General features: G+C 48.0%; 1 protein-coding gene across 1 annotated transcript in view; it reads left to right on the forward strand.

Moving 5' to 3' along the window:
* The first annotated feature begins 663 nt into the window (after positions 1–663).
* Positions 664–23,979, forward strand: part of LOC141052013 (cytochrome P450 2C8-like) — a 191,140-nt gene continuing 167,824 nt past the window's right edge. Inside the window, exon 1 of the mRNA XM_073549183.1 lies at positions 664–719. The gene's annotated coding sequence lies outside the window, so the exon portion shown is untranslated. The remainder of the gene's footprint in view (positions 720–23,979) is intronic.

The raw sequence follows: 23,979 nt of genomic DNA on the forward strand, positions 1-23,979 counted from the left end.
TGCGTGTGCCAGGGAGCACTACAGAGCACCATAGGAGAGAGCGAGGCAGAGCAAGCAAAGACTGAGAACATAGGGAGGAACACAAAGCAAGGAATAGCAAGGCAGAGAACACAGGGAGGACTACAAGTCAAAGCAAGACATGGCAAAACAGGCGAGGAAGAGAACACAGGAAGGACTACAAGTCAAGGCATAGCTAAGGCGAGACATAGCAAAACAGACTAAGACAAAGAACAGCAGAAGGACTACAAGGCAAAGCAAGGCAAAGACAAACATGGCACGAGAGACAACACAAGACATGGCACAAAACAAGAGGCGGAATACGAGCACGGAGCGTGTGCAGAGACGCACTACAGAGCAAAGTGCAACGGCACAGAATAGAGGGAGCAACCCCACAGACCCAGAGCCTTGCAGGGAAGCAACACAATAATCAGGCCCTGAGCATAGGAAGAGGCGGCCTGATATAGGGCATAGCACCTCCTCCTCCAGGTCAGGGCCAGGGGAGCACTTCCGGGATTCTAGACATGACGAGATGATAGCAGTACCAGACAGTGCAGGATCTTAGGAAACGTCACATGATCAGGGTTTCAGACATGACGAGATGATCACCGAACCAACCAGTGCAGGATCCTAGGAAGAACACATGATCCGGGATTCTAGACATGACGAGATGATTGCAGAACCAGAGCAGAAACGCAGGGATCCTGCAGCTCAGACATGAGGTGAGTCTGCACACAGCTCTAGCGAACATGCAGGACAGCAGACAAAACATGCGCATGCACATCGCTCCAGGAGTTCTTGAGACAAACAGACATGACAGACATGGCGGACGTGACATGTCGGCTGCCTTTGACACAGTGGACCATTCCCTATTATTACAGATCCTCTCATCCCTCGGCATCACAGACTTGGCCCTATCCTGGATCTCATCATACCTAACAGACCGGACATTCAGCGTCTCCCACTCACACACCACCTCCTCACCTCGCCCACTATCTGTCGGAGTCCCACAAGGTTCAGTCCTTGGGCCCCTGCTGTTCTCTATTTACATCTTTGGCCTGGGACAGCTCATAGAATCTCATGGCTTTCAGTATCATCTTTACGCTGATGACACACAGATCTACATCTCTGGACCAGATATCACCTCCCTACTAAACAGAATCCCTCAATGTCTGTCCACTAGAGTTGAGCAAAACGGGTCGAAAAATTTCAAATGTCGCCGACTTTTGGCAAAGGCGGGTTTCATGAAACGAAACCCGACCCTAGGATGAGGTCGGCCACGAGGTCGGCGACTTACGCGCCAAAGTCACGTTTCAAAAGTTTGTTTTGCGCTCTTTTTCAGCCAATCAGGATCCACGGACACTGTGGGCAACGTGATGACATAGGCAGGGGTCACCACCATCTTTCAGAAGGGCATGCAAGTGATTGGCTTGCTTTGGTGGGCGTCACAGGGGGTATAAAAGGGCGTGCATGCCGACCGCCATCTTACTTCTGCCGATCTCAGTATAGGGAGAGGTTGCTGCTGATTCTGTAGGGAGAGCGTTAGGCAGGGAAGAAGACAAAAAAACTGCTTCTGCTGCTAGCGATTTGGCCTGCACAACACACAAGTCACTGTGTGTGCAGTGCAAGGGGAGGCTATATAGTGGTATATCAGTGGTGTTGGTTGTTGGGCTGCCTTCTAAGGCTTCCTGACATTCCTGCATTGCTGTTTACCCACTGCTCCGCAAACTGCTTTTTTAAAAGCAATCCCAATTTTTTTTTTTTGTCCTGCTGAGAAGAAAAAAAAACTGCTTCTGCTGCTAGCAATTTGGCCTGCACAACACACCAGTCACTGTGTGTGCAGTGCAAGGGGAGGCTATATTCTGGTGTATCAGTGGTGTTGGTTGTTGGGCTGCCTTTTAAGGCTTCCTGACAGGCTGGCATTGCAGTTTACCCACTGCTCTGCAAACTGCTTTTTTAAAAGCAATCCAATCTCCCTTTTCCGCTAGTCACTTTTGTCACAGCTGTGCCATCGAGCCTGTGACATAGCGCTCAGATATTCATTGGGCCTCACACAATCCAAAAGTGTCCAGTGTCCAAAAGTGTGTGCAGAGATTCAAAATCTCCCTTATCCTCTAGTCACTTTGGTCACAGCTGTGCCATCGAGCCTGTCACATAGCGCTCAGATATTCATTGGGCCTCACACAATCCAAAAGTGTCCAGTGTCCAAAAGTGTGTGCAGAGATTCAAAATCTCCCTTAACCTCTAGTCACTTTGGTCACAGCTGTGCCATCGAGCCTGTGACATAGCGCTCAGATATCAGTGGGCCTCACACAATCCAAAAGTGTCCAGTGTCCAAAAGTGTGTGCAGAGATTCAAAATCTCCCTTATCCTCTAGTCACTTTGGTCACAGCTGTGCCATCGAGCCTGTCACATAGCGCTCAGATATTCATTGGGCCTCACACAATCCAAAAGTGTCCAGTGTCCAAAAGTGTGTGCAGAGATTCAAAATCTCCCTTATCCTCTAGTCACTTTGGTCACAGCTGTGCCATCGAGCCTGTGACATAGCGCTCAGATATCAGTGGGCCTCACACAATCCAAAAGAGTCCAGTGTCCAAAAGTGTGTGCAGAGATTCAAAATCTCCCTTATCCTCTAGTCACTTTGGTCACAGCTGTGCCATCGAGCCTGTCACATAGCGCTCAGATATTCATTGGGCCTCACACAATCCAAAAGTGTCCAGTGTCCAAAAGTGTCTGCAGAAATTCAAAATCTCCCTTATCCTCTAGTCACTTTGGTCACAGCTGTGCCATCGAGCCTGTCACATAGCGCTCAGATATTCATTGGGCCTCACACAATCCAAAAGTGTCCAGTGTCCAAAAGTGTGCGCAGAGATTCAAAATCTCCCTTATCCTCTAGTCACTTTGGTCACAGCTGTGCCATCGAGCCTGTGACATAGCGCTCAGATATTCATTGGGCCTCACACAATCCAAAAGTGTCCAAAAGTGTGTGCAGAGATTCAAAATCTCCCTTATCCTCTAGTCACTTTTGTCACAGCTGTGCCATCGAGCCTGTCACATAGCGCTCAGATATTCATTGGGCCTCACACAATCCAAAAGTGTCCAGTGTCCACAAGTGTCTGCAGAAATTCAAAATCTCCCCTGTCCTATAGACACCTTGTACCTTGTTTTACATTACTATATAGTTTGTTGGATTTTGTCTACATTTCTACCAAAAATTAGGAAGGCTGGTGGAAGAGGCCGTGGAATTGGGCGGGGGTTGGCAGCTGGTAATGATGGTGTTGGTGGTGGATCTGATGGTAGTGGCAAGAGCAAAATAGGACCGAATGCAGGAGGTGTTGAGCCTGCATCATCGTCTGGCTACATAAGGCCTCGAACGCTTAGTTTTCTAGGAGTTGGCAAACCGCTTTTAAAGCCAGAGCATCAGGAAAAAGTTTTGTCTTACATTGCTGACTCAGCCTCCAGCTCTATCGCCTCCTCTTCTTCAGTTGTAAAAAGTAAAAGCACTGAGTCGTCATTGGAGGCTCATGTTCATGAACCACACCTTTCCTTGTGTCCTTCACCCCAACCAAGATTGAAGGATGACGCAGGCCATACTACTGATTACTCCATGGAGCTGTTTTCACATACCATGCCTGGATTATCAAGTCAAATGGTGAATTACCCAAGATGAATCTGACATGGAGTGCACTGATGCACAGCCGCTGATGGATGATTCTGCTGGTACATTCACTCAGAGCACTACATTGTCCTCGCAGTGTACAGAGCCAGATTCTGACCCTGATGAGACTTAGGTGCCCCTTCCCGCACACTATACCACCATACACAGTGACACAGAGGAAGGTGCACATGACATAGAAGAGGAGGTGATGGATGACCCAGTTGTTGACCCAGATTGGCATCCATTGGGGGAAGAGGGTGCTGCTTCCAATAGCTCAGATGAGGAGCATCCACAGCAGACATCGACATCACAACAGCTGTTATCTGGCAGGCCCGGAGCACTCCAAAGACAGGTTCCAAACATCAAAAGAGTTGCTGGACAGCTTGTCCAGAGGGTCAAAAGATCACAGCGTGCTAGGCCGCAAAATGTCTGCCAAAGTAGGAAGAGTGCAGTGTGGCACTTTTTTGAACAAAATCCTCATGATCAGGCCAAGGTTATCTGTAAGAAGTGCGCAAAGACCTTTAGCCGAGGGAAAAATCTGAAAAATTTGAATACAAGTTGCATGCTTAGACATTTAACCAGCATGCACTTGCAAGCGTGGACACAACACCAAACCTCAAGTGCCACATGTGCAACTGATCACAACGAAGGTAGTCAGCAACGCTACATTGTTTCCCCCACTCTAAGCCCACCGGTTAGCACAGCAGCAAATGTTGAGGTGTCGTTGCAAGGCCACAGCAGTCAGGGAATCCCACTGTTATATCAATGAAAGACTGATTCTAGGCCATCAGAAAGAACACCAACTCCATCACCATCATCAACCCTCTCTCAGTCCGCCCTGTCCACCGCTACTTCCACCATATGCAGCTCTCAAGTCCAGCTCACCCTCCCAGACACTATGAGTAGGTCAAGAAAGTACTCAGTCTCTCATCCGCGTACACTGGATTTGAACGCCCACATTGCCAAACTAATCTCGTTTGAGATGACGCCCTTTCGGTTGGTGGAAAGCACAGCTTTCCGCGAACTAATGGCCTATGCAGTACCACGCTATGACCTACCCAGTCGCCACTTCTTCTCTCGCAAAGCCATCCCAGCCCTCCACCATCATGTGAAAGACCGCATTGTCCATGCACTCAAGCAGTCAGTGAGCGGAAAGGTGCACCTCACAACTGATGCATGGTCCAGTCGGCATGGCCAGGGCCGTTACGTGTCCATCACTGCGCACTGGGTTAATGTGGTGGATGCAGGGTCCACAGGGGACAGCGGTGGTGGGACAGTGCTGCCTAGCCCACGGTATAGGAAACAGTTGGCTGTAGGCGTTCGACCCTCCTCCTCCAGAAGCGAAAGCTCGTCCACAGAGTGCAGTCGTACGAGCACTCCATCTGCAGCTGCCACTGTTGCACACGATGTGTTCCCCTATCGAGCAGCTAGTGGAAAGCGTCAGCAGGCTGTGTTGCAGATGATGTGTTTGGGCAACAGACACACTGCCGAGGTGCTGGCCGAGTACTTGAAGCGACAAACTGAGTCATGGCTGGGCAGTGTACATCTTGAGGCAGGCAAGGTAGTTAGTGATAACGGCCGTAATTTTGTGGCAGCCATAGCCCTTTCAAAACTCAGCCACATACCTTGCTTGGCTCACACCTTGAACCTGGTGGTGCAGTGCTTCCTCAAAAATTATCCGGAGTTAACAGCCCTGCTCCAGAAGGTGCGAAGACTGTGCGCGCACATCCGCCGGTCGCCTGTACACTCCGTTCGTATGCAGAAGCTGCAGCGATTGCTCCACCTTCCCAACCACCGCCTCATTATCGACATTGCAACAAGGTGGAACTCCACCCTGCACATGGTGGAGCGGCTGTGCGAGCAGAGGCAGGCCATAATGCATTTGTGGGAGGAAACACGGCCAGGAACTTTGAGAGCAGACATGGAGTTGACAGGTGTGCAGTGGTCGAAGCTGAAAGACCTCTGTAAAGTCCTTCAGTGTTTTGAGGAGTGCACACGGCTGGTAAGCGCAGACGACACCATCCTAAGCATGAGCATCCCACTTATGCGTCTGCTCATGCAAACTTTGACGCACCTTAAGGAGCAGGCATCTGCAGCCAATGTTGATGAGGAGGAAGAGGAGGAGGGAATCCTTGATGACATTCAGCCATTGTCTGCTCAGGGACCTCTCCTGGACGAGGTGGAGGAAGAAGAGGAGGAGGAGGATGATCCTAAAAAGGGACCCCCGCATTGCCAAAATGATGAACGATGACGACTACTGGTTGGCCAGCATCCTGGATCCACGCTATAAAGGCAAATTACAAAACATCATGCCACAGGAGAACCTTGACCTAATATTGGCTAATAAACAAGCAACTCTGGTAAATCGGTTGCTTGAGGCATTCCCAGCACACAGCAGCGGAGATGGTTCTCACACGAGCCGTTCCAGGCCGGGGGCAGCTTGGCAGAGGTGTTCGTGGTGCACACAGCAGAAGTGGCGTTGGAGACAGCGGTTTCATGACAATGTTGTGGACTGATTTTTCAAGTACCGCTCACACAACTGGTAATACTGCATCGATGGAAAGTGACAGGAGACAGCAGTTGTCAACTATGGTTACAAACTACTTTTCCTCCCATATCGATGTTCTCCCACACAGGTCATTCCCCTTTGACTATTGGGCCGCTAAACTGGACACCTGGCCTGAATTGGCACAATATGCCTTACAGGAGCTCGCTTGCCCAGCTGCAAGTGTGCTATCGGAAAGAGTCTTCAGTGCAGCTGGATCAATCCTGACAGAAAAAAGGACCCGTCTGTCAACCCAAAATGTGGATGATCTAACCTTCATTAAAATGAACCACGCATGGGTTTCCAAGGATTTTGTCCCACCTTCCTCTGATGACACATAGGGTGACAGAAAAATGGCTTGCTTTGGTCCACCTCTTCCTGGGACTTGACCTATTTCACCTTTTGCATCAGCTGAATGTCCAACATCAACATATGCCACTTTCTAAAACTCCCTAACTGTGCTGCCTCCCCCCCCCATGGCCGGGGTCACCACCTAGCGCACGACACCGTGCGAGTGCCGTTGCCCTGGACAGGTGGGTAGGCCGACTCTTGGGCGCGGGCACTGGTACAGGGTCCTTCATAGTGCAATCAAGTGTCTCTGACGGTGGTGGTGCACACCCGCCGTCAGACACACCGCCGTACTATGAGGGGCCCAGTGCCAGTACCGACGCCCACGAGTGGGCCCCCCTTGCTTGGGCAGGGCCCCAGCATTTGCAATCTTTACCTCTCCCAGCTCCTCCGCTGTGTAGTCTGGGCCGTCAAATCCATACTGTGCCTGACACCGTCTGAGCCTGCCTCCTGATGTATAGACATATATTTTGAATGTGTACGCTATCCATACATGTTATCTGGGGAAAAGGTACCCTTTCTAACCTTTGTGCAATCACGTGCAATCCATACTGGGCCTAACACCATCTGAGCCTGCCTCCTGAGACATATATTTTGAATGTGTACGCTATCCATACATGTTATCCGGGGATATGGTACCCTTTCTAACCTTTGTGCAATCACGTGCAATCCATACTAGGCCTAACACCGTCTGAGCCTGCCTCCTGAGACATATATTTTGAATGTGTACACTATTCATACATGTTATCCGGGGAAACGGTACCCTTTCTAACCTTTGTGCAATCACGTGCAATCCATACTGGGCCTAACTCCGTCTGAGCCTGCCTCCTGAGACATATATTTTGAATGTGTGCGCTATCCATACATGTTATCCGGGGATACGGTAGCCTTTCTAACCTTTGTGCAATCACGTGCAATCCATACTGGGCCTAACCCCGTCTGAGCCTGCCTCCTTAGACATATATTTTGAATGTGTACGCTATCCATACATGTTATCCGGGGAAACGGTACCCTTTCTAACCTTTGTGCAATCACGTGCAATCCATACTGGGCCTAACACCGTCTGAGACTGCCTCCTGAGACATATATTTTGAATGTGTACGCTATCCATACATGTTATCCGGGGATACGGTACCCTTTCTAACCTTTGTGCAATCACGTGCAATCCATACTGGGCCTAACACCGTCTGAGCCTGCCTCCTGAGATATATATTTTGAATGTGTACGCTATCCATACATGTTATCCGGGGAAACGGTACCCTTTCTAACCTTTGTGCAATCACGTGCAATCCATACTGGGCCTAACACCGTCTGAGCCTGCCTCCTGAGACATATATTTTGAATGTGTACGCTATCCATACATGTTATCCGGGGATACGGTACCCTTTCTAACCTTTGTGCAATCACGTGCAATCCATTCTGGGCCTAACACCGTCTGAGCCTGCCTCCTGAGACATATATTTTGAATGTGTACGCTATCCATACATGTTATCTGGGGATACGGTACCCTTTCTAACCTTTGTGCAATCACGTGCAATCCATACTGGGCCTAACACCGTCTGAGCCTGCCTCCTGAGACATATATTTTGAATGTGTACGCTATCCATACATGTTATCCGGGGATACGGTACCCTTTCTAACCTTTGTGCAATCACGTGCAATCCATACTGGGCCTAACTCCGTCTGAGCCTGCCTCCTTAGACATATATTTTGAATGTGTACGCTATCCATACATGTTATCCGGGGAAACGGTACCCTTTCTAACCTTTGTGCAATCACGTGCAATCCATACTGGGCCTAACACCGTCTGAGCCTGCCTCCTGAGACATATATTTTGAATGTGTATGCTATCCATACATGTTATCCGGGGATACGGTACCCTTTCTAACCTTTGTGCAATCACGTGCAATCCATACTGGGCCTAACACCGTCTGAGCCTGCCTCCTGAGACATATATTTTAAATGTGTACGCTATCCATACATGTTATCCGGGGAAACGGTACCCTTTCTAACCTTTGTGCAATCACGTGTAATCCATACTGGGCGTGAGAACGGCTGGCGAGCTGTTAAGCAAGCTACAGCACCTGTGGTTTGCACACGTAAGTTTTTCATTTTTTCAGGAATGACGGTTAGGCCTAATTCCGGAACTGCGGTTGACCTGCACTTACTGGGAAATCATTGTTCGCGGGTAATAATTGTAATCAGTGATCCCCATCACTAACGTTGTTCAGCGGGTTATATGCACCTGTAAGCTACAAACGCTGGCCTTTTCAGTGTAGCGCACATGCAGCCACGGACATGTAAGGGCATGACACACCAGTTATTGGCCAATCTCATGTGCCAGAGCCTCACGTGTCCCTCTAGTAAGCCGGACTCGGACCGCGGGGCATGACGGAGTCTCGTTCGTTAATGGAATTAAGCTTGCAATGTGTGCATCTGTTCTGTAGCTGGCATGGTTGAGGTTTCCCAGGTGGAGTCGAATTTAACCGTAGGCTCCACTCCTGGTGGTGCCCTTCTGGACATTCCTTTAAGGTTCAGCTTTGCAACCATACTGCCCACGTAAAACAAACACTTTGCCTTCATGAACGCTGTTTGGAGGGTCATGACTCGTGGGAATAACGCCGCCCAATCAGTTAACCTGCTAGAGAGATCCTTCGTTGCTCCCAAGCATGACATCACACTCCCTAGGAAGAAGGTAATGCCACTGTGGCGACCGTACTCCTGGGGGCGACACAAGTGCACTGATGCCCAGCCACTGCTCGATGAATCTGCTGGTACATTGACCCAGACCACTACATTCCCCTCGCACGCTACACGACCTGAATCTGACCCTGATGAAACTCAGGTTACCCTTCCCATATACAGTTCCATCTTACACGGTGACAAAGAGGAAGCTGCAGATGAAAGTGCAGGTTCGGCCCACCCGCCATCAGACACACCACCATACTATCGAGGAATCCAGACAAGTACAGGGATTCCCTAGCGAGGAGACTTATTTGATTGTTTTCAATGTTGGGACAGCAATTTTTGGGGAGCACTATACTCTGGAGAATGATAGATGGGGCCCACCATACACTGGAACATTCCAAAGGTGGACATCAGACACTGGAGCAGCATTTACAGGGCCCACTATACACTAGAGCATTAGAAATGGGGCCCATTATGTTTGGAGCATTATTTGGGCCCATAAGACAGTGGAGCTTCATCCATGGGGACCAACATATACTGTAGCATTATGTGGAGCTCATCATATACTGTTTCAAACATTATATGGGACCAATGATTCTGTATGGAGAAATAGATGGGCCTCGTCATGAGATGTAAAAAGTGAAGTATTTTTCATTGTACTATACCGCTATTTCTCTGCCGTATCGGAGCATGATGAGTTGTGGTATGTGTTAAAGGGGCGCTCTTTCGCCCAGGGCACATGAAAACCTGCAGCCAGCCCTCTCCCCCCACAACTTTAGCCAAATAACCCCCATTTTTCAGTGCGTAACTTGTATTATGAAGTTAATTAAGGTTGACAAGCTTAAGTAAGAAGAATTGATGCTTTTGGCATTCAAATGGGCACTGTAGGTGTGTTTCCTGTCCTCCTCTCACTGCCGACTTTTATTCCCAATTGACTTACATTGGGTTTCGTGTTTCGGGACGACCCCGACTTTTCCCTATAATCGGACGATCTTGCTCGACCAAAAGTCGCTCAACTCTACTGTCCACTATTTCATCCTTCTTCTCCGCTAGATTTCTGAAACTCAACATGGACAAAACAGAATTCATCGTCTTTCCCCCATCTCACGTGACCCCCCCTACGAACCTATCAATTACAGTAAATGACTGCCCACTCTCCCCAGTCCCACAAGCTCGCTGCCTCGGAGTAATCCTTGACGCTGATCTCTCCTTCAAACCACATATCCAAGCCCTTTCCACTTCCTGCCGACTTCAACTCAAAAATAATTCACGAATCCGTTCATTCCTCACCCAAGAATCTGCAAAAACCCTAGTCCATGCCCTCATCATCTCTCGCCTTGACTACTGCAACCTCATGCTCTGTGGCCTCCCCTCAAACACTCTCGCACCCCTCCAATCTATTCTAAACTCTGCTGCCCTCCTCCTTACATGTAAAGCGCCATGGAATAAATGGCGCTATAACAATAAATAATAATAAATAATAATAATTTAAAATAGATCAGTCATGTCATGTAAGCAGTGAAGTATTTGTCATTGTACTATACCTATATTTCTGTGCCGTATCGGTGCATCATGAGTTGTGGTATGTGTTAAAGGAGCGCACTAACACTCTTTGGCCCAGGGCACACGAAAACCTGGAGCCAGCCCTACCCCCCCCACAACGTTCACCAAATAACCCCCAGTTTTCAATGCGTAACTATTATTATGAAGTAAATAAAGGTTGACAAGCTTCAGTAATAAGAATTGATGTTTTTGGCATTGAAATGGGCACTGTAGGTGTGTTTACTGTCCTCCACTCCCTGCCGACTTTGCTTCCCTATTGACTTGCATTGGGTTTCGAGTTTCAGTCGGCCTCCAACTTTTCCCTATAGTCGGCCAATTTCGTTCGACCCGACTTTTGCGAAAGTCGGGTTTCATGAAACCTGACTCGACCCGTAAAAAAGGCAAAGTCGCTCATCTCTATTCAGGACATTATCCCAAAACAGCTTTATTTTGTTGCATAACTACTAAATATGTAAAAATGTCCCATTATCTCTGTTGCACCTCCAGCAGGTTAGAGGAACATTGGGAAACCATGTGTGTAGAAAAACAGGGGTATTGTACCATCTTACAATGATCTTATACGAGTTTTCCTGGACTCTTACACATCTAGATGGGCCAAACGTATTTTTGTATATATGCTCGACTTCCCAGTCTCGTCATTTAATATCTACTTCTTTCTCCCATGCTGATATGTAGGTCCGCTTAGTAGGTACCAAATCTGCAAGAAGACTCTGATATAATTTGGCTAGCATTCCTTTGGGTTGTTTGTGTTGGGTTATTAGTGATTCAAAAGTCGTTAATTCTCTGATTGGGAGTCCGGTTTGTAAATACGATTAGACGGCTTTTTTGAGCCTCTAGCAATGCAGAAAATTAATGTGTTGCTTTGGAAATTTATTTTGCAAGTCTGGAAGACCGAGTAGTGTGCCTTCCGTAAGGATGTCATCTATGTTTTCTTTAAACGAGTGTAACAAGTCCTTGGATTTAAGTTTAGTTTGCTCTAAATATAGATCTGGCAAATCCATTCTTCTAACTAAGGGTGATGGAAGTGCCATTAATAAGGTAGAATTCCTCATCCAAGTATAAATTATATTGCTAGAGACAGCAATAGGGATTTCTAATTTGCAAATAAATTCTTTGGGTGCATGGAGTATGGTGGAGATTGGAACAGGTATTGAGTAGTGATGAGTAGAGTTGAGCGAAAAGGGTCGAAAAAATTCAAAAGTCGACGACTTTTGGCAAAGTCGGGTTTCATGAAACGAAACCCGACCCTAGGATGAGGTCGACCACGAGGTCTGCGACTTACGCGCCAAAGTCGCGTTTCAAAAGTTTGTTTTGCGCTCTTTTTCAGCCAATCAGGATCCACGGACACTGTGGGCAACGTGATGACATAGGCAGGGGTCACCACCATCTTTCAGAAGGACATGCAAGTGATTGGCTTGCTTTGGTGGGCGTCACAGGGGGTATAAAAGGGCGTGCACGCCGACCGCCATCTTACTTCTGCCGATCTCAGTATAGGCAGAGGTTGCTGATTCTGTAGGGAGAGCGTTAGGCAGGGAAGAAGACAAAAAACTGCTTCTGCTGCTAGCGATTTGGCCTGCACAACACACCAGTCACTGTGTGTGCAGTGCAAGGGGAGGCTATATAGTGGTGTATCAGTGGTGTTGGTTGTTGGGCTGCCTTCTAAGGCTTCCTGACATTCCTGCATTGCTGTTTACCCACTGCTCTGCAAACTGCTTTTTTAAAAGCAATCCAATCTCCCTTATCCTCTAGTCACTTTTGTCACAGCTGTGCCATCGAGCCTGTGACATAGCGCTCAGATATCAGTGGGCCTCACACAATCCAAAAGTGTCCAGTGTCCAAAAGTGTGTGCAGAGATTCAAAATCTCCCTTATCCTCTAGTCACTTTGGTCACAGCTGTGCCATCGAGCCTGTCACATAGCGCTCAGATATTCATTGGGCCTCACACAATCCAAAAGTGTCCAGTGTCCAAAAGTGTGTGCAGAGATTCAAAATCTCCCTTATCCTCTAGTCACTTTGGTCACAGCTGTACCATCGAGCCTGTGACATAGCGCTCAGATATCAGTGGGCCTCACACAATCCAAAAGTGTCCAGTGTCCAAAAGTGTGTGCAGAGATTCAAAATCTCCCTTATCCTCTAGTCACTTTGGTCACAGCTGTGCCATCGAGCCTGTCACATAGCGCTCAGATATTCATTGGGCCTCACACAATCCAAAAGTGTCCAGTGTCCACAAGTGTCTGCAGAAATTCAAAATCTCCCCTGTCCTATAGACACCTTGTACCTTGTTTTACATTACTATATAGTTTGTTGGATTTTGTCTACATTTCTACCAAAAATGAGGAAGGCTGGTGGAAGAGGCCGTGGAATTGGGCGGGGGTTGGCAGCTGGTAATGATGGTGTTGGTGGTGGATCTGATGGTAGTGGCAAGAGCAAAATAGGACCGAATGCAGGAGGTGTTGAGCCTGCGTCATCGTCTGGCTACATAAGGCCTCGAACGCTTAGTTTTCTAGGAGTTGGCAAACCGCTTTTAAAGCCAGAGCATCAGGAAAAAGTTTTGTCTTACATTGCTGACTCAGCCTCCAGCTCTATCGCCTCCTCTTCTTCAGTTGTAAAAAGTAAAAGCACTGAGTCGTCATTGGAGGCTCATGTTCATGAACCACACCTTTCCTTGTGTCCTTCACCCCAACCAAGATTGAAGGATGACGCAGGCCATACTACTGATTACTCCATGGAGCTGTTTTCACATACCATGCCTGGATTATCAAGTCAAATGGTGAATTACCCAGGCCAAGATGAATCTGACATGGAGTGCACTGATGCACAGCCGCTGATGGATGATTCTGCTGGTACATTCACTCAGAGCACTACATTGTCCTCGCAGTGTACAGAGCCAGATTCTGACCCTGATGAGACTTAGGTGCCTCTTCCCGCACACTATACCACCATACACGGTGACACAGAGGAAGGTGCACATGACATAGAAGAGGAGGTGATGGATGACCCAGTTGTTGACCCAGATTGGCATCCATTGGGGGAAGAGGGTGCTGCTTCCAATAGCTCAGATGAGGAGCATCCACAGCAGACATCGACATCGCAACAGCTGTTATCTGGCAGGCCCGGAGCACTCCAAAGACAGGTTCCAAACATCAAAAGAGTTGCTGGACAGCTTGTCCAGAGGGTCAAAAGATCACAGCGTGCTAGGCCGCAAAATGTCTGCCAAAGTAGGAAGAGTGCAGTGTGGCACTTTTTTGAACAAAATCCTCATGATCAGGCCAAGGTTATCTGTAAGAAGTGCCCAAAGACCTTTAGCCGAGGGAAAAATCTGAAAAATTTGAATACCAGTTGCATGCTTAGACATTTAACCAGCATGCACTTGCAAGCGTGGACACAACACCAAACCTCAAGTGCCACATGTGCAACTGATCACAACGAAGGTAGTCAGCAACGCCACATTGTTTCCCCCACTGTAAGCCCACCGGTTAGCACAGCAGCAAATGTTGAGGTGTCGTTGCAAGGCCACAGCAGTCAGGGAATCCCACTGTTATGTCAACGAAAGACTGATTCTAGGCCATCAGAAAGAACACCAACTCCATCACCATCATCAACCCTCTCTCAGTCCACCCTGTCCACCGCTACTTCCACCATATGCAGCTCTCAAGTCCAGCTCACCCTCCCAGACACTATGAGTAGGTCAAGAAAGTACTCAGTCTCTCATCCGCGTACACTGGGTTTGAACGCCCACATTGCCAAACTAATCTCGTTTGAGATGATGCCCTTTCGGTTGGTGGAAAGCACAGCTTTCCGCGAACTCATGGCCTATGCAGTACCATGCTATGACCTACCCAGTCGCCACTACTTCTCTCGCAAAGCCATCCCAGCCCTCCACCATCATGTGAAAGACCGCATTGTCCATGCACTCAAGCAGTCAGTGAGCGGAAAGGTGCACCTCACAACTGATGCATGGTCCAGTCGGCATGGCCAAGGGCCGTTACATGTCGATCACTGCGCACTGGGTTAATGTGGTGGATGCAGGGTCCACAGGGGACAGCGGTGGTGGGACAGTGCTGCCTAGCCCACGGTATAGGAAACAGTTGGCTGTAGGCGTTCGACCCTCCTCCTCCTCCAGAAGCGAAAGCTCGTCCACAGAGCGCAGTCGTACGAGCACTCCATCTGCAGCTACCACTGTTGCACACGATGTGTCCCCCTATCGAGCAGCTAGTGGAAAGCGTCAGCAGGCTGTGTTGCAGATGATGTGTTTGGGCAACAGACACACCGCCGAGGTGCTGGCCGAGTACTTGAAGCGACAAACTGAGTCATGGCTGGGCAGTGTACATCTTGAGGCAGGCAAGGTAGTTAGTGATAACGGCCGTAATTTTGTGGCAGCCATAGCCCTTTCAAAACTCAGCCACATACCTTGCTTGGCTCACACCTTGAACCTGGTGGTGCAGTGCTTCCTCAAAAATTATCCGGAGTTAACAGCCCTGCTCCAGAAGGTGCGAAGACTGTGCGCGCACATCCGCCGGTCGCCTGTACACTCCGTTCGTATGCAGAAGCTGCAGCGATTGCTCCACCTTCCCAACCACCGCCTCATTATCGACATTGCAACAAGGTGGAACTCCACCCTGCACATGGTGGAGCGGCTGTGCGAGCAGAGGCAGGCCATAATGCATTTGTGGGAGGATACACGGCCAGGCACTTTGAGAGCAGACATGGAGTTGACAGGTGTGCAGTGGTCGAAGCTGAAAGACCTCTGTAAAGTCCTTCAGTGTTTGAGGAATGCACACGGCTGGTAAGCGCAGACGACGCCATCCTAAGCATGAGCATCCCACTTATGCGTCTGCTCATGCAAACTTTGACGCACCTTAAGGAGCAGGCGTCTGCAGCCAATGTTGATGAGGAGGAAGAGGAGGAGGGAATCCTTGATGACATTCAGCCATTGTCTGCTCAGGGACCTCTCCTGGACGAGGTGGAGGAAGAAGAGGAGGAGGAGGATGATGATGGGGATGATTACTTAGGGGAGGAGGATGCATCTCGTGGGGCAAGTGAAAATGTTGGCGTGGCAAGGTCTGGTACAGGGTTTGTGCGTGACTGGAGGGATGTGGATTTGCCAGAAAGTGCTCCTCCACCCAGCACTCGCAGTGCATCATTGACACCGGGAACATTGGCCCACATGTCAGATTATGCCTTGCAGATCCTAAAAAGGGACCCCCGCATTGCCAAAATGATGAACGATGACGACTACTGGTTGGCCAGCATCCTGGATCCACGCTATAAAGGCAAATTACAAAACATCATGCCACAGGAGAACCTTGACCTAATATTGGCTAATAAACAAGCAACTCTGGTAAATCGGTTGATTGAGGCATTCCCAGCACACAGCAGCGGTGATGGTTCTCACACGAGCCGTACGGGCCGGGGGCAGCTTGGCAGAGGTGTTCGTGTTGCACACAGCAGAAGTGGCGTTGGAGACAGGGGTTTCATGACAATGTTGTGGACTGATTTTTCAAATACCGCTCACACAACTGGTAATACTGCATCGATGGAAAGTGACAGGAGACAGCAGTTGTCAACCATGGTTACAAACTACTTTTCCTCCCATATCGATGTTCTCCCACACAGGTCATTCCCCTTTGACTATTGGGCCGCTAAACTGGACACCTGGCCTGAATTGGCCCAATATGCCTTACAGGAGCTCGCTTGCCCAGCTGCAAGTGTGCTATCGGAAAGAGTCTTCAGTGCAGCTGGATCAATCCTGACAGAAAAAAGGACCCGTCTGTCAACCCAAAATATGGATGATCTAACCTTCATTAAAATGAACCATGCATGGATTTCCAAGGATTTTGTCCCACCTTCCCCTGATGACACATAGGGTGACAGAAAAATGGCTTGCTTTGTTCCACCTCTTCCTGGGACTTCACCTATTTCGCCTTTTGCATCAGCTGAATTTCCAACATCAACATATGCCACTTTCTAAAACTCCCTAACTGTGCTGCCTCGCCCCCCATAGCCGGGGTCACCACCTAGCGCACGACACCGTGCGAGTGCCGTTGCCCTGGACAGGTGGGTAGGCCGACTCTTGGGCGCGGGCACTGGCACAGGGTCCCTCATAGTGCAATCAAGTGTCTCTGACGGTGGTGGTGCACACCCGCCGTCAGACACACCGCTGTACTATGAAGGGCCCAGTGCCAGTACCGACGCCCACGAGTGGGCCCCCCTTGCTTGGCCAGGGCCCCAGCATTTGCAATCTTTACCTCTCCCTGCTCCTCCGCTGTGTAATCTGAGCCATCAAATCCATACTGTGCCTGACACCGTCTTAGCCTGCCTCCTGATGTATAGACATATATTTTGAATGTCTACGCTATCCATACATGTTATCCGGGGATACGGTACCCTTTCTAACCTTTGTGCAATCACGTGCAATCCATACTGGGCCTGACACCGTCTGAGCCTGCCTCCTGATGTATAGGCATATATTTTGAATGTGTACGCTATCCATACATGTTATCCGGGGATACGGTACCCTTTCTAACCTTTGTGCAATCACGTGCAATCCATACTGGGCCTGACACCGTCTGAGCCTGCCTCCTGATGTATAGACATATATTTTGAATGTGTACGCTATCCATACATGTTATCTGGGGATACGGTGCCCTTTCTAACCTTTGTGCAATCACGTGCAATCCATACTGGGCCTAACACCGTCTGAGCCTGCCTCCTGAGACATATATTTTGAATGTGTACGCTATCCATACATGTTATCCAGGGATACGGTACCCTTTCTAACCTTTGTGCAATCACGTGCAATCCATACTGTGCCTGACACCATCTGAGCCTGCCTCCTGATGTATAGACATATATTTTGAATGTGTATGCTATCCATACATGTTATCCGGGGATACGGTACCCTTTCTAACCTTTGTGCAATCACGTGCAATCCATACTGGGCCTAACACCGTCTGAGCCTGCCTCCTGATGTATAGACATATATTTTGAATGTGTACGCTATCCATACATGTTATCTGGGGATACGGTACCCTTTCTAACCTTTGTGCAATCACGTGCAATCCATACTGGGCCTAACACCATCTGAGCCTGCCTCCTGAGACATATATTTTGAATGTGTACGCTATCCATACATGTTATCTGGGGATACGGTACCCTTTCTAACCTTTGTGCAATCACGTGCAATCCATACTGGGCCTGACACCGTCTGAGCCTGACTCCTGATGTATAGACATATATTTTGAATGTGTACGCTATCCATACATGTTATCTGGGGATACGGTACCCTTTCTAACCTTCGTGCAATCACGTGCAATCCATACTGGGCCTAACACCGTCTGAGTCTGCCTCCTGAGACATATATTTTGAATGTGTACGCTATCCATACATGTTATCCGGGGAAACGGCACCCTTTCTAACCTTTGTGCAATCACGTGCAATCCATACTGGGCCTAACACCGTCTGAGCCTGCCTCCTGCTGTATAGACATATATTTTGAATGTGTACGCTATCCATACATGTTATCCGGGGATACGGTACCCTTTCTAACCTTTGTGCAATCACGTGCAATCCATACTGGGCCTAACACCGTCTGAACCTGCCTCCTGATGTATAGACATATATTCTGAATGTGTACGCTATCCATACATGTTATCTGGGGATACAGTACCCTTTCTAACCTTTGTGCAATCACGTGCAATCCATACTGGGCCTAACACCGTCTGAGCCTTCCTCCTGATGTATAGACATATATTTTGAATGTGTACGCTATCCATACATGTTATCTGGGGATACGGTACCCTTTCTAACCTTTGTGCAATCACGTGCAATCCATACTGGGCCTGACACCGTCTGAGCCTGCCTCCTGATGTATAGACATATATTTTGAATGTGTACGCTATCCATACATGTTATCCGGGGATACGGTACCGTTTCTACCCTTTGTGCAATCACGTGCAATCCATACTGGGCCTGACACCGTCTGAGCCTGCCTCCTGATGTATAGACATATATTTTGAATGTGTACGCTATCCATACATGTTATCCGGGGATACGGTACCCTTTCTAACCTTTGTGCAATCACGTGCAATCCATACTGGGCCTGACACCGTCTGAGCCTGCCTCCTGATGTATAGACATATATTTTGAATGTGTACGCTATCCATACATGTTATCTGGGGATACGGTACCCTTTCTAACCTTTGTGCAATCACGTGCAATCCATACTGGGCCTAACACCGTCTGAGCCTGCCTCCTGAGACATATATTTTGAATGTGTACGCTATCCATACATGTTATCCAGGGATACGGTACCCTTTCTAACCTTTGTGCAATCACGTGCAATCCATACTGGGCCTAACACTGTCTGAGCCTGCCTCCTGAGACATATATTTTGAATGTGTACGCTATCCATACATGTTATCCAGGGATACGGTACCCTTTCTCACCTTTGTGCAATCACGTGCAATCCATACTGTGCCTGACACCGTCTGAGCCTGCCTCCTGATGTATAGACATATATTTTGAATGTGTACACTATCCATACATGTTATCCGGGGATACGGTACCCTTTCTAACCTTTGTGCAATCACGTGCAATCCATACTGGGCCTAACACCGTCTGAGCCTGCCTCCTGATGTATAGACATATATTTTGAATGTGTACGCTATCCATACATGTTATCTGGGGATACGGTACCCTTTCTAACCTTTGTGCAATCACGTGCAATCCATACTGGGCCTAACACCGTCTGAGCCTGCCTCCTGAGACATATATTTTGAATGTATACGCTATCCATACATGTTATCCAGGGAAACGGTACCCTTTCTAACCTTTGTGCAATCACGTGCAATCCATACTGGGCCTAACACCGTCTGAGCCTGCCTCCTGCTGTATAGACATATATTTTGAATGTGTACGCTATCCATACATGTTATCCGGGGATACGGTACCCTTTCTAACCTTTGTGCAATCACGTGCAATCCATACTGGGCCTAACACCGTCTGAGCCTGCCTCCTGATGTATAGACATATATTTTGAATGTGTACGCTATCCATACATGTTATCTGGGGATACGGTACCCTTTCTAACCTTTGTGCAATCACGTGCAATCCATACTGGGCCTAACAGCGTCTGAGCCTGCCTCCTGAGACATATATTTTGAATGTGTACGCTATCCATACATGTTATCCGGGGAAACGGTACCCTTTCTAACCTTTGTGCAATCACGTGCAATCCATACTGGGCCTAACACCGTCTGAGCCTGCCTCCTGCTGTATAGACATATATTTTGAATGTGTACGCTATCCATACATGTTATCCGGGGATACGGTACCCTTTCTAACCTTTGTGCAATCACGTGCAATCCAAACTGGGCCTAACATCGTCTGAGCCTGCCTCCTGATGTATAGACATATATTTTGAATGTGTACGCTATCCATACATGTTATCCGGGGATACGGTACCCTTTCTAACCTTTGTGCAATAACGTTCAATCCATACTGGGTAGAGTTGACCTACTTTTGCTTTTTTAGGGTCGCGTTTCCTTTCGTGAAACCCGACTTTTCCAAAAGTCGGGTCGAGCAAGATCGTCCGATTATAGGGAAAAGTCGGGGTCGTCCCGAAACACGAAACCCAATGTAAGTCAATGGGGAATAAAAGTCGGCAGTGAGAGGATGACAGGAAACACACCTACAGTGCCCATTTGAATGCCAAAAGCATCAATTCTTCTTACTTAAGCTTGTCAACCTTAATTAACTTCATAATACAAGTTACGCACTGAAAAATGGGGGTTATTTGGCTAAATTTGTGGGGGGGAGGGCTGGCTGCAGGTTTTCATGTGCCCTGGGTGAAAGAGCGCCCCTTTAACACATACCACAACTCATCATGCTCCGATACGGCAGAGAAATAGCGGTATAGTACAATGAAAAATACCTCACTTTTTACATCTCATGACGAGGCCCATCTATTTCTCCATACAAAATCATTGGTCCCATATAATGTTTGAAACAGTATATGATGAGCTCCACATAATGCTACAGTATATGTTGGTCCCCATGGATGAAGCTCCACTGTCTTATGGGCCCAAATAATGCTCCAAACATAATGGGCCCCATTTCTACTGCTCTAGTGTATAATGGGCCCTGTAAATGCTGCTCCAGTGTCTGATGTCCACCTTTGGAATGTTCCAGTGTATGGTGGGCCCCATCTATCATTCTCCAGAGTATAGTGCTCCCCAAAAATTGCTGTCCCAACATAGAAAACAATCAAATAAGTCTCCTCGCTAGGGAATCCCTGTACTTGTCTGGACAGGTGCTGTAGCTTGCCTAACAGCTCGCCAGCCGTTCTCACGCCCAGTATGGATTGCACGTGATTGCACAAAGGTTAGAAAGGGTACCGTATCCCTGGATAACATGTATGGATAGCGTACACATTCAAAATATATGTCTATACAGCATGAGGCAGGCTCAGACGGTGTTAGGCCCAGTATGGATTGCACGTCATTGCACAAAGGTTAGAAGGGGTACCGTATCCCCGGATAACATGTATGGATAGCGTACACATTCAAAATATATGTCTATACAGCATGAGGCAGGCTCAGACGGTGTTAGGCCCAGTATGGATTGCACGTCATTGCACAAAGGTTAGAAGGGGTACCGTATCCCCGGATAACATGTATGGATAGCGTACACATTCAAAATATATGTCTATACAGCATGAGGCAGGCTCAGACGGTGTTAGGCCCAGTATGGATTGCACGTCATTGCACAAAGGTTAGAAGGGGTACCGTATCCCCGGATAACATGTATGGATAGCGTACACATTCAAAATATATGTCTATACAGCATGAGGCAGGCTCAGACGGTGTTAGGCCCAGTATGGATTGCACGTCATTGCACAAAGGTTTGAAGGGGTACCGTATCCCCGGATAACATGTATGGATAGCGTACACATTCAAAATATATGTCTATACAGCATGAGGCAGGCTCAGACGGTGTTAGGCCCAGTATGGATTGCATGTCATTGCACAAAGGTTAGAAAGGGGTACCGTATCCCCGGATAACATGTATGGATAGCGTACACATTCAAAATATATGTCTATACAGCATGAGGCAGGCTCAGACGGTGTTAGGCCCAGTATGGATTGCACGTCATTGCACAAAGGTTAGAAGGGGTACCGTATCCCCGGATAACATGTATGGATAGCGTACACATTCAAAATATATGTCTATACAGCATGAGGCAGGCTCAGACGGTGTTAAGCCCAGTATGGATTGCACGTCATTGCTCAAAGGTTAGAAGGGGTACCGTATCCCCGGATAACATGTATGGATAGCGTACACATTCAAAATATATGTCTATACAGCATGAGGCAGGCTCAGACGGTGTTAGGCCCAGTATGGATTGCACGTCTTTGCACAAATGTTAGAAGGGGTACCGTATCCCCGGATAACATGTATGGATAGCGTACACATTCAAAATATATGTCTATACAGCATGAGGCAGGCTCAGACGGTGTTAAGCCCAGTATGGATTGCACGTCATTGCACAAAGGTTAGAAGTGGTACCGTATCCCCGGATAACATGTATGGATAGCGTACACATTCAAAATATATGTCTATACAGCATGAGGCAGGCTCAGACGGTGTTAGGCCCAGTATGGATTGCACGTCATTGCACAAAGGTTAGAAGGGGTACCGTATCCCCGGATAACATGTATGGATAGCGTACACATTCAAAATATGTCTATACAGCATGAGGCAGGCTCAGACGGTGTTAGGCCCAGTATGGATTGCACGTCATTGCACAAAGGTTAGAAAGGGTACCGTATCCCCGGATAACATGTATGGATAGCGTACACATTCAAAATATATGTCTATACAGCATGAGGCAGGCTCAGACGGTGTTAGGCCCAGTATGGATTGCACGTCATTGCACAAAGGTTAGAAGGGGTACCGTATCCCCGGATAACATGTATGGATAGCGTACACATTCAAAATATATGTCTATACAGCATGAGGCAGGCTCAGACGGTGTTAGGCCCAGTATGGATTGCACGTCATTGCACAAAGGTTAGAAGGGGTACCGTATCCCCGGATAACATGTATGGATAGCGTACACATTCAAAATATATGTCTATACAGCATGAGGCAGGCTCAGACGGTGTTAGGCCCAGTATGGATTGCACGTCATTGCACAAAAGTTAGAAGGGGTACCGTATCCCCGGATAACATGTATGGATAGCATACACATTCAACATATATGTCTATACAGCATGAGGCAGGCTCAGACGGTGTTAGGCCCAGTATGGATTGCACGTCATTGCACAAAGGTTAGAAGGGGTACCGTATCCCCGGATAACATGTATGGATAGCGTACACATTCAAAATACATGTCTATACAGCATGAGGCAGGCTCAGACGGTGTTAGGCCCAGTATGGATTGCACGTCTTTGCACAAAGTTTAGAAAGGGTACCGTATCCCTGGATAACATGTATGGATAGCGTACACATTCAAAATATATGTCTATACAGCATGAGGCAGGCTCAGACGGTGTTAGGCCCAGTATGGATTGCACGTCATTGCACAAAGGTTAGAAGGGGTACCGTATCCCCTGATAACATGTATGGATAGTGTACACATTCAAAATATATGTCTATACAGCATGAGGCAGGCTCAGACGGTGTTAGGCCCAGTATGGATTGCACGTCATTGCACAAAGGTTAGAAGGGGTACCGTATCCCCGGATAACATGTATGGATAGCGTACACATTCAAAATATATGTCTATACAGCATGAGGCAGGCTCAGACGGTGTTAGGCCCAGTATGGATTGCACGTCATTGCACAAAGGTTAGAAGGGGTACCGTATCCCCGGATAACATGTATGGATAGCGTACACATTCAAAATATATGTCTATACAGCATGAGGCAGGCTCAGACGGTGTTAGGCCCAGTATGGATTGCACGTCATTGCACAAAGGTTAGAAGGGGTACCGTATCCCCGGATAACATGTATGGATAGCGTACACATTCAAAATATATGTCTATACAGCATGAGGCAGGCTCAGACGGTGTTAGGCCCAGTATGGATTGCACGTCATTGCACAAAGGTTAGAAAGGGTACCGTATCCCTGGATAACATGTATGGATAGCGTACACATTCAAAATATATGTCTAT

Source organism: Dendrobates tinctorius, unplaced genomic scaffold (assembly GCF_039654945.1).
Source record: "Dendrobates tinctorius isolate UK_male_01 unplaced genomic scaffold, ASM3965494v1 ptg000158l, whole genome shotgun sequence".
NCBI classification, from domain to species: domain Eukaryota; kingdom Metazoa; phylum Chordata; class Amphibia; order Anura; family Dendrobatidae; genus Dendrobates; species Dendrobates tinctorius.